Below are 12,420 nucleotides of genomic sequence, written 5' to 3'. Positions count from 1 at the left end.
ACCTTGCATGATTATAATTGTTGATCACGGGTAACAGAACTTGTAGTTGAGCATTTGAAGAGAATATGAGCAATGTTCTTTCTGCTAGCAAAGTGCATAGGACACCGCAATGGTTTCTTAATAGGAGCAGCAGCAGAAGTATTTTTGATAGCAGACCATTGCTCCTATTCACATATGTAAGGGTGTTCTCCTAGTTAACAACATAAAATAAAAATGAGGGCTATGTAAGGGCCAAAGGGCCAATGAATTATATCTTATGCAACTTCTACTTAAGCTTTGCTGTTGAATTTACTACAGCTAATTGTGATGTACCATATGGAAGTGTAGGAATATAGAAAATGGCTCATGGTAGAATACAATCCTAAAAATAAATAAAATAATCTGGTTCCATAGATATTACAAAACATGGCGTTACAGATTCTTTCATGTCTTCATGCTGTAATGTAAGTACCCGATTATATCATAACTGATTCTTATTTGGCAATTAGCTGCATTACTTAAAATGAAATTGACACATTTTTTCCTCCCTGAAACACTGATTTTTATTTTTATTTTGATGTTCTCGGAAGTTTTCTTCTTGTTTTTATATGACTTCTTTTTTTTTTTCCAGAGTTGATGCAATTTCACAAAGCTTTCTGCCTATGACAAATCTGTGACCTTTCATAGAATATTGTTCCACTGTGTAATTTGCTTTTCCTATTTGTTAATGATTTGAGATTTTGTAGAGAATTTGTATAACAGCAGAACAGGAGATCAACAATAACCTACATCCTCATTAAATCTTCAGTATTTCTGTTTTGTTGGACTTTTCATTGGGAGAGAGAACTAATCCATTAGTCAATGTTACTGGAATCAGAATTTTCCATAAGTTACCAAATGCCTACTGTACTTCTTAAATTGCTTTTAGTGAAAGCATTACATAGTGGTATTATCTGGAGCTTAGTGTAACAGCTAGTAAGCATTTTTATTTTTTTCCACTTTGAAATGTTTGGTTTTTTTTCCTTCCAGGTTCCTCTGATGGGAAGTAGTTTATGCGTCCAAACAGTCTAAGAATAGCCAATCATTTTTTATCAGTTTCGATGTAGCACATTCTTACACCCGTTTCCCGTTGTTAACCCACTATTTTGTCTCTAACTTGATATAAACTGGTATCAGAGGTTTTTAGAATACTGCGTGAAGTTCTGTCCCTTGGTAGTTTTTCCCCCTTTTGGAGTACTTTCTGGATACTTTGTAGTATCTTTTACTGATTTCTGCAGCGTTTTTGAATTGCTGTTTTTCTTCTCCCATGCTTGTTCCCCATACTTTTCTGCCCCCCTCCCCCCCCCCCCCCATTTTATCTTATAACTTAGTGTTGTTTTTATTCTTGAGCTTATATTATTGAGCTGCTGTTGATCTTGCTTTTTTATATAAGCATAAATATGTAAATTTTTTTTATCCAGAAGTGGAGTTGCTTGTTTGCAGTAAAATCATTGTTTGGGCAATATTATAAAAGTATTGAAATTGATATTAAAATGTCTTCTCATATCATCCCGCACTTTTTAAAGTGAAGTGTCATACACTGAGAAAGCTGAATTCAAATCTTAAGTGACATGTACCAATGTATTTAACATATGGCAGTAGCAGCTTTGCTTTTTCTGGCTGTTATACACACATTTGAGTCTCCATTCTTGGTTCTTTGCTCATTGAAACTTCCAGTCACTTAGGGTGTATTTAAGGAAAGTCCATTAAGTAGTAAATGGTAAAATAATGATTAGTGTAAAGAAAAGTGCATGAAATATAGTCTAAACTGTGTAGTTAGCTGCTTGCTGGTACTCTGTCTCTGGATCATCAACACCATTCCAGCAGGATTTTTATTTTATTTTTAAATGCAGTGCTACATTGCTTTGTGAAAACAAATGAAACAGTTTTAAAGGTTTTCTTATTCATATCTTAAGAAATCAATGAAACATTGGTATGAATATGTCGTGTGCAGTCACTGTGTAATGCTGCTTTATGATTAGTAGATGTATTGAATTGTTTATGGCATCTAGATCACTTGTAGGATTAGGGCAATGGTTAGTCCCTGTTTGCATGTAACTTTGTTCATGATCATGACAGCATGACAGTTCATAAGTGCTTTCTATTTTTATGAAGATTAATTTCTTTTCTCTGTAGAAGAATAAGCACTATATATTAAAACCCCTTTTTGAAGTTCAAATATTGCATTCCCATTTAGAGTGAAGCACTGCTGTGTTCTTAGGATATGCCCTGTGTTTTTATTTCTGAAGTTTATTTCTCAAGGTCTGTCTTGAGTTGTTGTTTTTGTCTTTCTGTTCCTTAGGCAACGTGTTCGAGCTGCCTGATGCACACATTCACCTCAATCCCAATGTCAAACGGGATTGTCTTAAAAAGATCCACTGACAGAGTGAAAAGGATCAAACAAATCCGTCAGCTTGCTAAAATGAGGGTTAAAAAGCCTGGAAATGTTAGCATTTAAATTAGAAAATGTTGATCTCCTGCCAAACCTCTACTTTCTCTGCTCCATTCTTGGGAACTGGTAGGATATCAAATTAGGCAAGTTAGCCTCTTGAAGCTATTAGAGGGAAGCTGTCTTGTCTCCTTCAGTTCCCTGCTGACTCAGGAGAAAGGAGCTATCAGGCTGAGCTATGAAGTGTGTATTTTAAGTGGGCAGCTTTCTCAAGTTTATTTTTCATTCCAGTTCTGCTGCAAAGATTGAAAAATAAGTTTTAAGTTCTGATTTTGAAGTAGATTTTGAAGTCATTCTTCATGCTATATGTAGCCCACTGCTCATACGTAAATAAAAAAAAAAAATAAATTGCTTCTGATTTATTTAAATGTTTATAAGCAGAGGAAGGTCATTTATGCAGTGTAGGCTGTTAAACTTGACAGTATCAGTATTTAAATAACCAGGTATCCAAAGAACAGGATGCTCAACTGAAAATCATGAGAGGAGAAGCTGTTTGTTATTTTGAGTTGTCCTTTATTTTGTCAGCCATAGGGATTATTTTAAAGCATATCTCTCCAGTCATGAGAGCTACAGGCCCCACTTTAGAAACTGGGTCAGGTAAATGCTTAATTTCTGCATCATGCCCTCCTAGAAAGGCACTTAAAATATAATGAGACCCCCTGCATTTACTGGGAGCTGGCAATATGAATTTCTAACTGGGTGGGGAGGAACAAGTGCACTTGCCTGCTGGGACAAGCTTTCTGTCTGTGAGAGCAGAGTTTGGTACCTGCTCAGAAACAGAAGAAATTAATGGCCACTTTGAATATGTGGTTTTAAAGACCATTCCCCTTAAGCTAAAGAATGATTTCCTTTTCTGCATGATGCTAGGCTCTGTCTGTCTTATGGTCAGAAAAGAAACATCTGTCTTCTGTACAGCCAAAATGGGGCACGGTGAGCAGGTAAATTGGTAGTGTGGTCAAGGTGCTGGGTATGTGTTAGTATGTAAAGTGCAGTGCTGAGAGGAGACACTGCAAGTCTGTGATAATGCAATATGAAGCATTCATAGAAAAAATCATATTGCTCTGGAGATAAGCTACTTCCTTCTTCCTCCAGCAAAATAAATATTTCAAGATGTCGCACTTACATAGTAATTTTGGGAATAAAAATAGTATGTGTAATATCAAGAAAAAATGGGAACCTTTTAATGATTGCTTTCTTTTTTACTCTTCAAGGAAATCTACTTCTGTCTTGCAGGCCCTTTCAGCTGCAGAGACCACTGCATGGAAGGTGAAGTCAAACAACAGTGCTTATTTTAGTTATAATTTCTTCTGTCTCACACCTCTTGGAGGTACCTCTTAAGAAATCAGAGAAGGTAAACCAGTTTGAGGGAGAGTAGTAGTACATTTATTCAGAGTTTTGGGTTGTCATACACTTTAAAATAAGTTCTTCAAAAGAAATCTATTAAGGAGCAGTCTTTAAGCAGAAAGATAAACTAATGATAAGAAATTTAACTCTGAGTGGAATCCAATTATGTTACCAAGGTGACCTTTTGGCTTTTTAGCAAAGATAATCTGCCATCTTTGTTCAATAGTAAAACCCTTCAGTATATTAACTCACAGTATTATTTCAGTAGCCTCTATAAAAATCATTAGGAGGGAAAATGTAATATGAGTTGCATAATGGAGTTGGTTTTACTTCAGTATAAGAGAGTAAATGAGATGGATGGCTCTATTTTACATTTCCTCAGTTGAGCTCTAGCAAGTTGCTGCTCAGGATGCTGAGTGGGCAAAGCTGCTGCTTCTCTGTGCTGTATCATAGCTCGTTTTGTTCTGTTCTTTCTTTGACCACCTAATTGTGGTTTGCCTGCAGAAGGGAACAGGATGATCTATGATGAGTGTTGTGCCTTTGACAGATGGGCATTGCTGTCATACTCCTGGGCTTTCATTTGCATGTTTCTTCCATCTCTCTGTCGAAGATCCTTAGAATACATGAAAGCTTCAATTATTTGTTACACAGCAAACAATTCTTAAACTATATGTAAGATTTTTTCACATTTGGTCAAGACTTAACTGTTTTTAATTTTAAATGAGAGCAGCCAGTGAGGACACCCACAGGCAGTCTAAAATCAACCTGTTTGTGGCAGGTTTCTACCTGGGAGCTGCCCAAACTCCCAGTGCAATGAGCACTTTGTCCTCTCTAACCCACAGCTGCTGCAGTGAAGCTGAGACTTTCGCAACTAAAACGTCTCTGAACTGAAACAATGTATGCTGCTAGGTTTTAGGGTGGAAATGGCATGTAACAGGAGGGGAGGGAAGGGTAAAATGAACTTTGACTTGAGTGACTATTCGAATTCTGCTTCAAGGCAAATAAACATTGAAAAGATACGACAAGCTTATTTTAGGAATAGTTTTATTTTCATCTTGAATTCAGTGATGAGAACACTGAGGTCTCTTATTTGTACTTATTTTCCTTTCCCTTCCTTTTGCACCCCTTGTTTCTGCTAAGCCTTGTAAGTCTAAAATCTGTTGTGCCTTCACATCTGTCTAAACACAAATGGTGGTTCTGATGTTTTTAGCGCCCTGAGGGAACGCATAAACTCTGACCCCAAAGCTGATGCTAATGGCTCTGACTGCCGGTGATTTGTTTTGGACGATTTGCCCTTTAAATGGCTGCTTACGGTAGCCCTGATGTAGGCAGCTCAGACACCAGTTTCAATTGCAGGATTTAAGAAATAAGTGGCTTAAAGATGAATTTTCTTTGAAGTTAACAATAAAATAGACTGGCAAGCGCACTGCTTCTATGCATGTGACTATAAATAGCAAATTTTCTTTTTAAACTTTGATAAAGTCTTGAACCAGTTGAAATGCCTGCTTTCTTATGTTCCAGCCACTACTAATGAAATGGCTTTAATATTTAAGTAACTGTTTTTATGAGGCTCTGTTAGGCTTTAATAGGTGTTCCTGGAGTGCAGCTGACTTGTTCTTTATTGGTTAGCTGACAGAAAAAGCTTTTATTCTTTTCCAGCAGGACCCTGAGGGTGTCATTCAACACCCAAGGGCAAGATGTGGAGCCAAACTCAGTAATAGGAGGTGATGATAAAGCTGGATTTGAGAGAAATGTAGCAGGTTACATCTCAGCTGAAAATCTCAATATCTACCTTTTTGCTAAATTCTACTTTTTACACATCCAAAACATAATCAGATGCTATTTCCCACTGCTTATGTTTGGAAGATGTTTACTAGTGCAAAAGAATTTCTGTCAGTGCTTCAGGCTGGACTGACTTGTTTGGAAGATGATTTTGACAAATCATCTTGCTGTACCTCAAAGACAACTTTGTCACTTTGAAAGAAATATTTCAAAGGAATTATGAAAGATGATAACAAAACCAAAACCCATAAAATGTTATGTCTTATGTCATAGTAGGTTTTGTACTTACTGTCCTGCAATCCTAATCCTGCTAAGCATCACCTTCAGGAGTGGCAGAAAAAGATTTTCACATTCAACTGGGAAAACAAAACAAACTGTCACTTCCACTAGTGTAATGTTGAGTCATTTATATTTTATAGTGGCATTCTTTTGTGTTTGCTGATAGGTTTGGAGAAATTAAGAAACTTTTGATGTGTTTTAAGAAACAAACAAACCCCTACCACCTACAAATAAGGAACAAAGCACCAATGATTTCTGTCTCAGGCTGTTGAACCTAGTATTTTATGTTTGGGCTGGTCACTTAAATTCAAGAAGGAAGGCATATTTAGATTCTGTCCTAAGCTGTAGGATCCCCATTTTCTAGTTAAACGGTGCAGTCCAGTAAGGAGCGCTGAGACATCATTAGTTCACACTAGGGCGTTGCAGCTCCTGGCCAAAGAGGAGTGCTGCCACCGGGACTCAGGCGAAAACCCCACTGGAGGGAAGGCCCACTAACTCCTCATGGAGTACAATAAGAGGAACTGCCAAGGCTGGTCTGTGTTCTGCTTACAGGCAAAATGGAATTTTGGAGATGTTTATATGTACTGGAGCCTTCTAATAGTATGATGCCCAGTCCTGGGACAGACAGTTGCTTGTAATGAGTATTCAACATTTTAGTCAATACTGTTTAAATAAATTTGTGTATTCATTGGGAGGTTTTCAACATAGGAAATAGGTTAGTGAATAATTGCAAAACCTGTAGATTTTAGAGAAGTATATTTACCAAGTGACTGTTTTATATTCATCATTTTTACCACACAGATGCAATTCAAATGGAAGCTACCTGCAAAAAATATATGCTTGACGCGTTGTTCCATGATCTAAGGAAAATTAATGTAACTTCAGAATTGAAATTATAAAAAATAAAAGCAATTCAGAGGAAAAAATCTCTAATGTTTAATTGCTAAAAACCTAAAGCAGTGAAAAGGTCAATATTGGATGAGGACACCTGATGTGTCTTTGAAACATTTTCTTAAAGTATCTTAAATACATTTACAGTTACAAGTCTTCTTTCAACTGATTTTGTTGAAAATATGTAAAAGAAAAGTACTGTCTTTGACCTAAGATTTGGCAGAGACACATCTGGAAAGGGCATATTTTAATAGAAAGTTATAAGTGCATTAATATCAGGTTATAATAAAGTAACTACAGTATTTGCTGTCAAATTAATATTCAAGGCTATTAAACAGTTCAGAACTTAAATCTGTACATATTTTTCCTCAGTTTTCACATTTTTTTTTTTCTGTTGCTTTCAGCAACTACTGTTGTCAGCTGAGTGCTTATGATATTTTTTCTTCTGCGCAGAAGTGTTGATGGGTTGTAAACACTGCTTTAGGGTTAATTTTACAAGTGATGTTTTGAAGTGTAGTTATTTTTGTAAGTCACTAGGCAGAATAAAACAGGCAAACTAGCAAAAAGTGAAATATTAGGGTTTCTGGGGATGGATTGAAGGCTAAATATAATTAAATTGAAACAACAGGATGAACAATGTCAAGCTGAAAATAGAACCCATGATATTTACAGTCCAGTTTGAAGCTCTTAGTCTTATTTTTGTGGCTCTAGGACATGGAGCAATGAACACTTAGTGGTTAGTATTTTTCAATATTACTAGAACAAAGTAAATGTAAATGAAAAATGATAAAGCTTAGTATAGAGGGTAAATAATGCGAAGCTCTACTTGCAAAAAGAGCTCTGCGTTTAGCTAACTCCTTTAAAAAAAATAAATATGTTTGCACCAAAGACAGGTGGAAATAGGTTGTCCATTTCAATATAATTGTTTCTAGGAGGAAATCATGGAAGCAGCATTCTGATTTCTGAATGTAATTTCCCCAAAATACTTTCTAATCCCCAGATCATAAATCCTAGTGGCATGAGGGGACCTTTTTTTTTTTTTTTTTTTTTTTTTTTCTTTTAAAGCAAAATGTCTGTGTGACTTCTCTGGCCTTTGTCTGATTCTGGCTCCTTTGCTCCATGGTACATTGTCTTCTCAGCAGTGGCTGCCTGCCTGTATTTAAGGGATCTCTCAGGTGAGGATAAGATGTGGAGAACATAGTGCCTGGATCCCATTGTGTATTAATCAAAAATTGAAGAAATGGAGAATATTTATTGTTTTCCTCATTCACACATGAGGACAGCTTTTCTCATTCGATCGATCCCTCACTGCAGTACATTACTGTGTCCTGGATGAGGCATTTCACTGCTAGAGAACTGCAGAAGTTGAGCCCCAGCAATGGAGGCTCACGTCAGGTGCACTGTCCCTGTGGCTGAATGGGAGAGAATAAGCTTCAGTTATAAGAGTTGGTATGCTACTATCTCTACTCCCAGAAATCGTTTCATTTAACTATTGTATAGGTAGGCTTTTTTGTTTGTTTTCCTTTTTGTATTATTTTCTTCCAGTTTTCTCAGATTTTTTTTTTTCCAATACTGAAATTAGATGGTATATGAAGGCAAAAAGCAGTTCCTCCTGTGCTAGGTATGGGGTTAGGATACTTACTCTTTTTAAGACGTGTCAGTATTACAGTGTAAATCAGGCATGATCAAAGTAGCTGCATTTGCATAGGGATTTGCTCTTCCTACTCTCTAATGGGGCAGTTGTACGCTGCTGCGACGCATGCAGCCTTGTGTAGAAAGGATGACATACCTGAGCATTTGTTGAGCTTCATCTTTCTGAAAGCCCATTTCTCTCTGGTTCTTCCCACCTTCAGTCTGATCCTCTTCCTAGCTGTGGTGGTAACACAGGGCAGCTGATCCCCAGGAGCTAGGTTTACAGCTGCTTGTCATGGAGGCTTGACTTTCACCAAGCTGTACAAGGAATTTAGGATCATCTTGAGCTGTCCAAAGTGCATTTACCTGTAAATATGAAAGGTGACCAGTATAAGTTATCTTGCAATAAATGAAACCTTTTGCCTACCATTCCGAAGTTAGGAATCTGATAGGTTTTATGTGTGTACATATATACACATAATTATTACATTTTGTGGACATTTGTATGCATATTTGTGTGTGTATATGTATTTGTATGTATACAGTTGTGTTTTTTTGTAAAAGAATTACAAGAAACAGTTGACTAGCTGTTTTAAAAAAAAGGAAATGGATGGAGAAAACTCTAGAAAGTTGGAAGGGTTTGTTTGGCTTTCAGCTAGAATAAACATGTCAAGTTAAACATCCTAATCTAGGCGATTTGGCTCAGCTCTGACATTTTTGCCTTAGGCAGTGATTGGAAAATTGTGGTTTATGTCACAACCAACCAGCTAGACTGCCTAATTTTGATCATGAAATTTCCATAATCAACATGTTTTGCTTTTTTCTTTGAAATTGAAACCTTTTTACTCTGACTGTTTTTCAGCTAATTAATATTTTCCACTTTTCTAAAATGTTTACACTTACTCTTAAGTAATGAGAAATTGGCCCTTCTGAAAGGTAAATGCATTTTATAGTGAACACTTTTTAAGACAATTTTTTCATAAATACTGTAGTTTTTATTCATACTTCCTATTCTAAGTTGAAGACCTCTCCTGGAAATCTGTCCTGTGTCTTACTAACCATTCACAAACTTTGAGGAAAAATAGCATGCCTTTTTTTTATGAGGCACCATGCTTTTCACAATGGTGCAGAGTGAAAAGATGAAAAATAATGACCGTAAGCTGAAACAAGGGAGATTTAGATTAGATAAAAGTTGAATTTATTTTTAACCATGAGGACAGTTAAGCTGTTGCACAGGTTGCACAGACGGATTTTATAGTCTCCATCTTTTGAGGGTTTCAAGATCTGATTTCATAAACGATAAATAACCTGATCTGACCTCACAGCTGACCAAGGTTCAGGCAGGAGTTTGGACTGGAGACTTCCTATGGTCCCTTCCAGCATTCTCATTCTCTGACAAGTCATCCACTTGCTCTGCCAAACATGCAAAATCAGACTTTTTTATATGTAAGGAATATTTACATGTTATGTATGAAACACTTGGTCTGAAATTTAAAATTGCTGAAAACAAAGGTGTACCTGAGACATTTCACTAGAATGGGCAGTTAAAATTCTACCTATTTAGAAAATACTTCTAGCAGGCACCTTCTTCCCTCTACTGCCATCCACTCTCAGAAGCTTTTCTGCTTTTTCTGCCTTAAAGACAGTTGTCTTATTTTTCTTCTTTTCCTTTCTTTACCAGATGTGGAAGCACCGATCTCAGAATTGGTTGCTATTTGACAGCATATTGCAACTTAAGGCTCCTTTCTTGTTGTGTGAGTATGTTAAATAGATATTCTGGGATATGCCTGAGAAATTAAATGTATGTGTTGAAGCTGGATCTCTTTTTCTTCTGTGAATGTCTGTAAAAGTCTGTTTGAGGTGAAAATGTACAATTTTAATAGCAGAGAGGTTTGACATCTGTTTGTGGAGTGAGCTACTATGTTTATTGATATAGGACCTACTCAGGCATGCACTTCTAAGGAATGTTCTTTATTCTCATTTAGGGCTAAACAAGCTGAATGAGGATGGATTTAGGTGTGTGCAGACCACTTAAATTACCACACAATGGCTATATCCTATCACAATCCCTAAACCCTTGGGGCTTCTGGTCATGTTGGAAGGCAATAGATATTGTATAATCAAGCATAGCCTGGTGTGCTGAGTGGTATCATGCAGCTGCTTCTTTCTTTGCTCTCTTACATCTTCTCTCCTTCCCTTTCCCCAGGTCTGTTGCACAGACCTGCCAGTCTGCTGCTTCTGGCACTGGGGGTCTAGAAGAAAAGAGGCAGCACTGTCATGCTGCAGCCACATATGGTGTGGGCACCAACACAGGAGTGTGAAGTGAGGACCAAGAAGTGAGGCTCAATGTGTGAAAGCTAACAAATTGCATGCATTAACTGGGGCTCTGAACAGATTCTGAAATGTTGAAGGGGGAGGAGACGGGGACTGTTCCTGGTAAAATGCTGAATTACTTTGGTAGCTGCATGCGATTGCTTAGCATTATAAATGTGAAGAGACAACATTTAAAGTTCTTATACCTTGGACATGTATTATTTTATACAGAGGCCAACTGATAACAAAACAGTACCCTGTCTGCCTCCATTACTGACCTGTGAACCCAGTAAGGAAAGAATTACCAAACTCACAGAGAAGGATGAGAGATAAAATTGCATGATAGGATGATTACAGAACAGGAAAGGAAGTAAAGTGAAACTGAAGCTCCTCTTTACTAGGAGGGATGCAGCCTTATTAGTGTGGAAGGGTTCAGCTCTAATTCTCAAAGCTTTGCACTTCTTGGCTTGCTTGGAAATGATGCCTGTTCTATTCATGCAGACCCCTTTCTTCCTCTAAACTGGAGCTCTGTTCAATCCTTTGTCTGTTAGTCCGATGACTTTTCCTCTTCCCCAGATGACTATACTTTTCATCATAATTGCTGTATTATTTTTTTGAAGTCTCGTTTGTGATTGAAATTACACAAGAAAAGTTCAGAGATATTTCTCTGAGCTTTAAACTTCAACTGACGAGAAAAAAAAAAATGTAGCCATACCATTTCTTCCTTCATAATGTGATCAAGTTATTAAGTGCTTTAAATAGATTCTTACCTTCCTTTTAAAGTTTAAGAAATTTAATTAAAAAAAAAAAAAATCTCCATAGGAATCTGCCACAGAACCTTTTGGAAAAGTATGGTGACATCAAAAGAGGCTTAAACTTAATCGGTGGTTTTCTCAGCTCTCACTCCTGGGTGTAGGGATACAAAGTCTTTAGCTAATGAGTGTGTGTGTGTGTATATATATATATATATATATTTATATATAAAATGAAAATATATTTTCCCCTGATAGAGTATCAAAATTAAATTCATGCTGTGAACACATTTTCTTTAGCTTATTGTTATTGCTTTTACTTACCAAAGAAAACAACTGAAACAAATTATAGTTTACTCATCAGTGAAGTTTGTTTCAAGGGTTTTGGGTGGTCAGTGTTATTTTAGACCTTACATGTCTCCAGTCATTATTTCACAGCAAGGTCCTACAAGCCGCCTTTTTCATTGTTCTGGCTCTGCTGCTACGGGGAGAGCTGAGCTAAGGGACGCTGCTGTGAGAAATCCTGTTTCTGAACTTTTCTACAATGTAGGGAAAGCAAGTACATTCAGTAGTAGGAAAGAAGATGAGGGGGGAAAATAAGTGTGGTGATTCTGGCTCCCAAGGCCATTTGTTTGCAGTGCACACTTGACAACTTCTTTTTCCAATTAGGAAAAAAAAAAAAAAAAAAGCTTGAAAACAGAGTTCTCCAACAGTCAACACAAAACCAAGTATCCAAAAAAAAAAAAAAAAAAAAAGACCACTTAAAAACAAAACTGTGTTTCTTAGTGCTCTTTTGACCCAGAGCAGCTGCAATGGTAATGAGAAGGCTCCATGGAGGCTTGGCCTCTGACTTGCATGAATGCTTGCTGCACAGGGAATAATACTGAAGGAAACCTGTCCCTCTTCCTGTCTCTGAAATCTCTTGTTTAACTTTGTTAGGACTACATATTTATATATATA

The 12,420-nt window shown here is 36.9% G+C and overlaps 1 protein-coding gene across 2 annotated transcripts in view; it reads left to right on the top strand.

Moving 5' to 3' along the window:
- Positions 1-12,420, top strand: part of SPSB4 (splA/ryanodine receptor domain and SOCS box containing 4) — a 380,807-nt gene that overhangs the window by 1,567 nt on the left and 366,820 nt on the right. The window contains exon 2 of one of the 2 annotated variants that reach the window (XM_068691538.1): positions 10,077-10,149. The exons of the other annotated variant lie outside the window; for it this stretch is intronic. The gene's annotated coding sequence lies outside the window, so the exon portion shown is untranslated. The remainder of the gene's footprint in view (positions 1-10,076; positions 10,150-12,420) is intronic. 2 annotated transcript variants of the gene reach the window in all.

The sequence above is a fragment of the Anas acuta genome, chromosome 9, assembly GCF_963932015.1.
Source record: "Anas acuta chromosome 9, bAnaAcu1.1, whole genome shotgun sequence".
Classification (NCBI taxonomy): Eukaryota; Metazoa; Chordata; class Aves; order Anseriformes; family Anatidae; genus Anas; species Anas acuta.
This window is presented reverse-complemented; position numbering and strand designations above follow the sequence as displayed.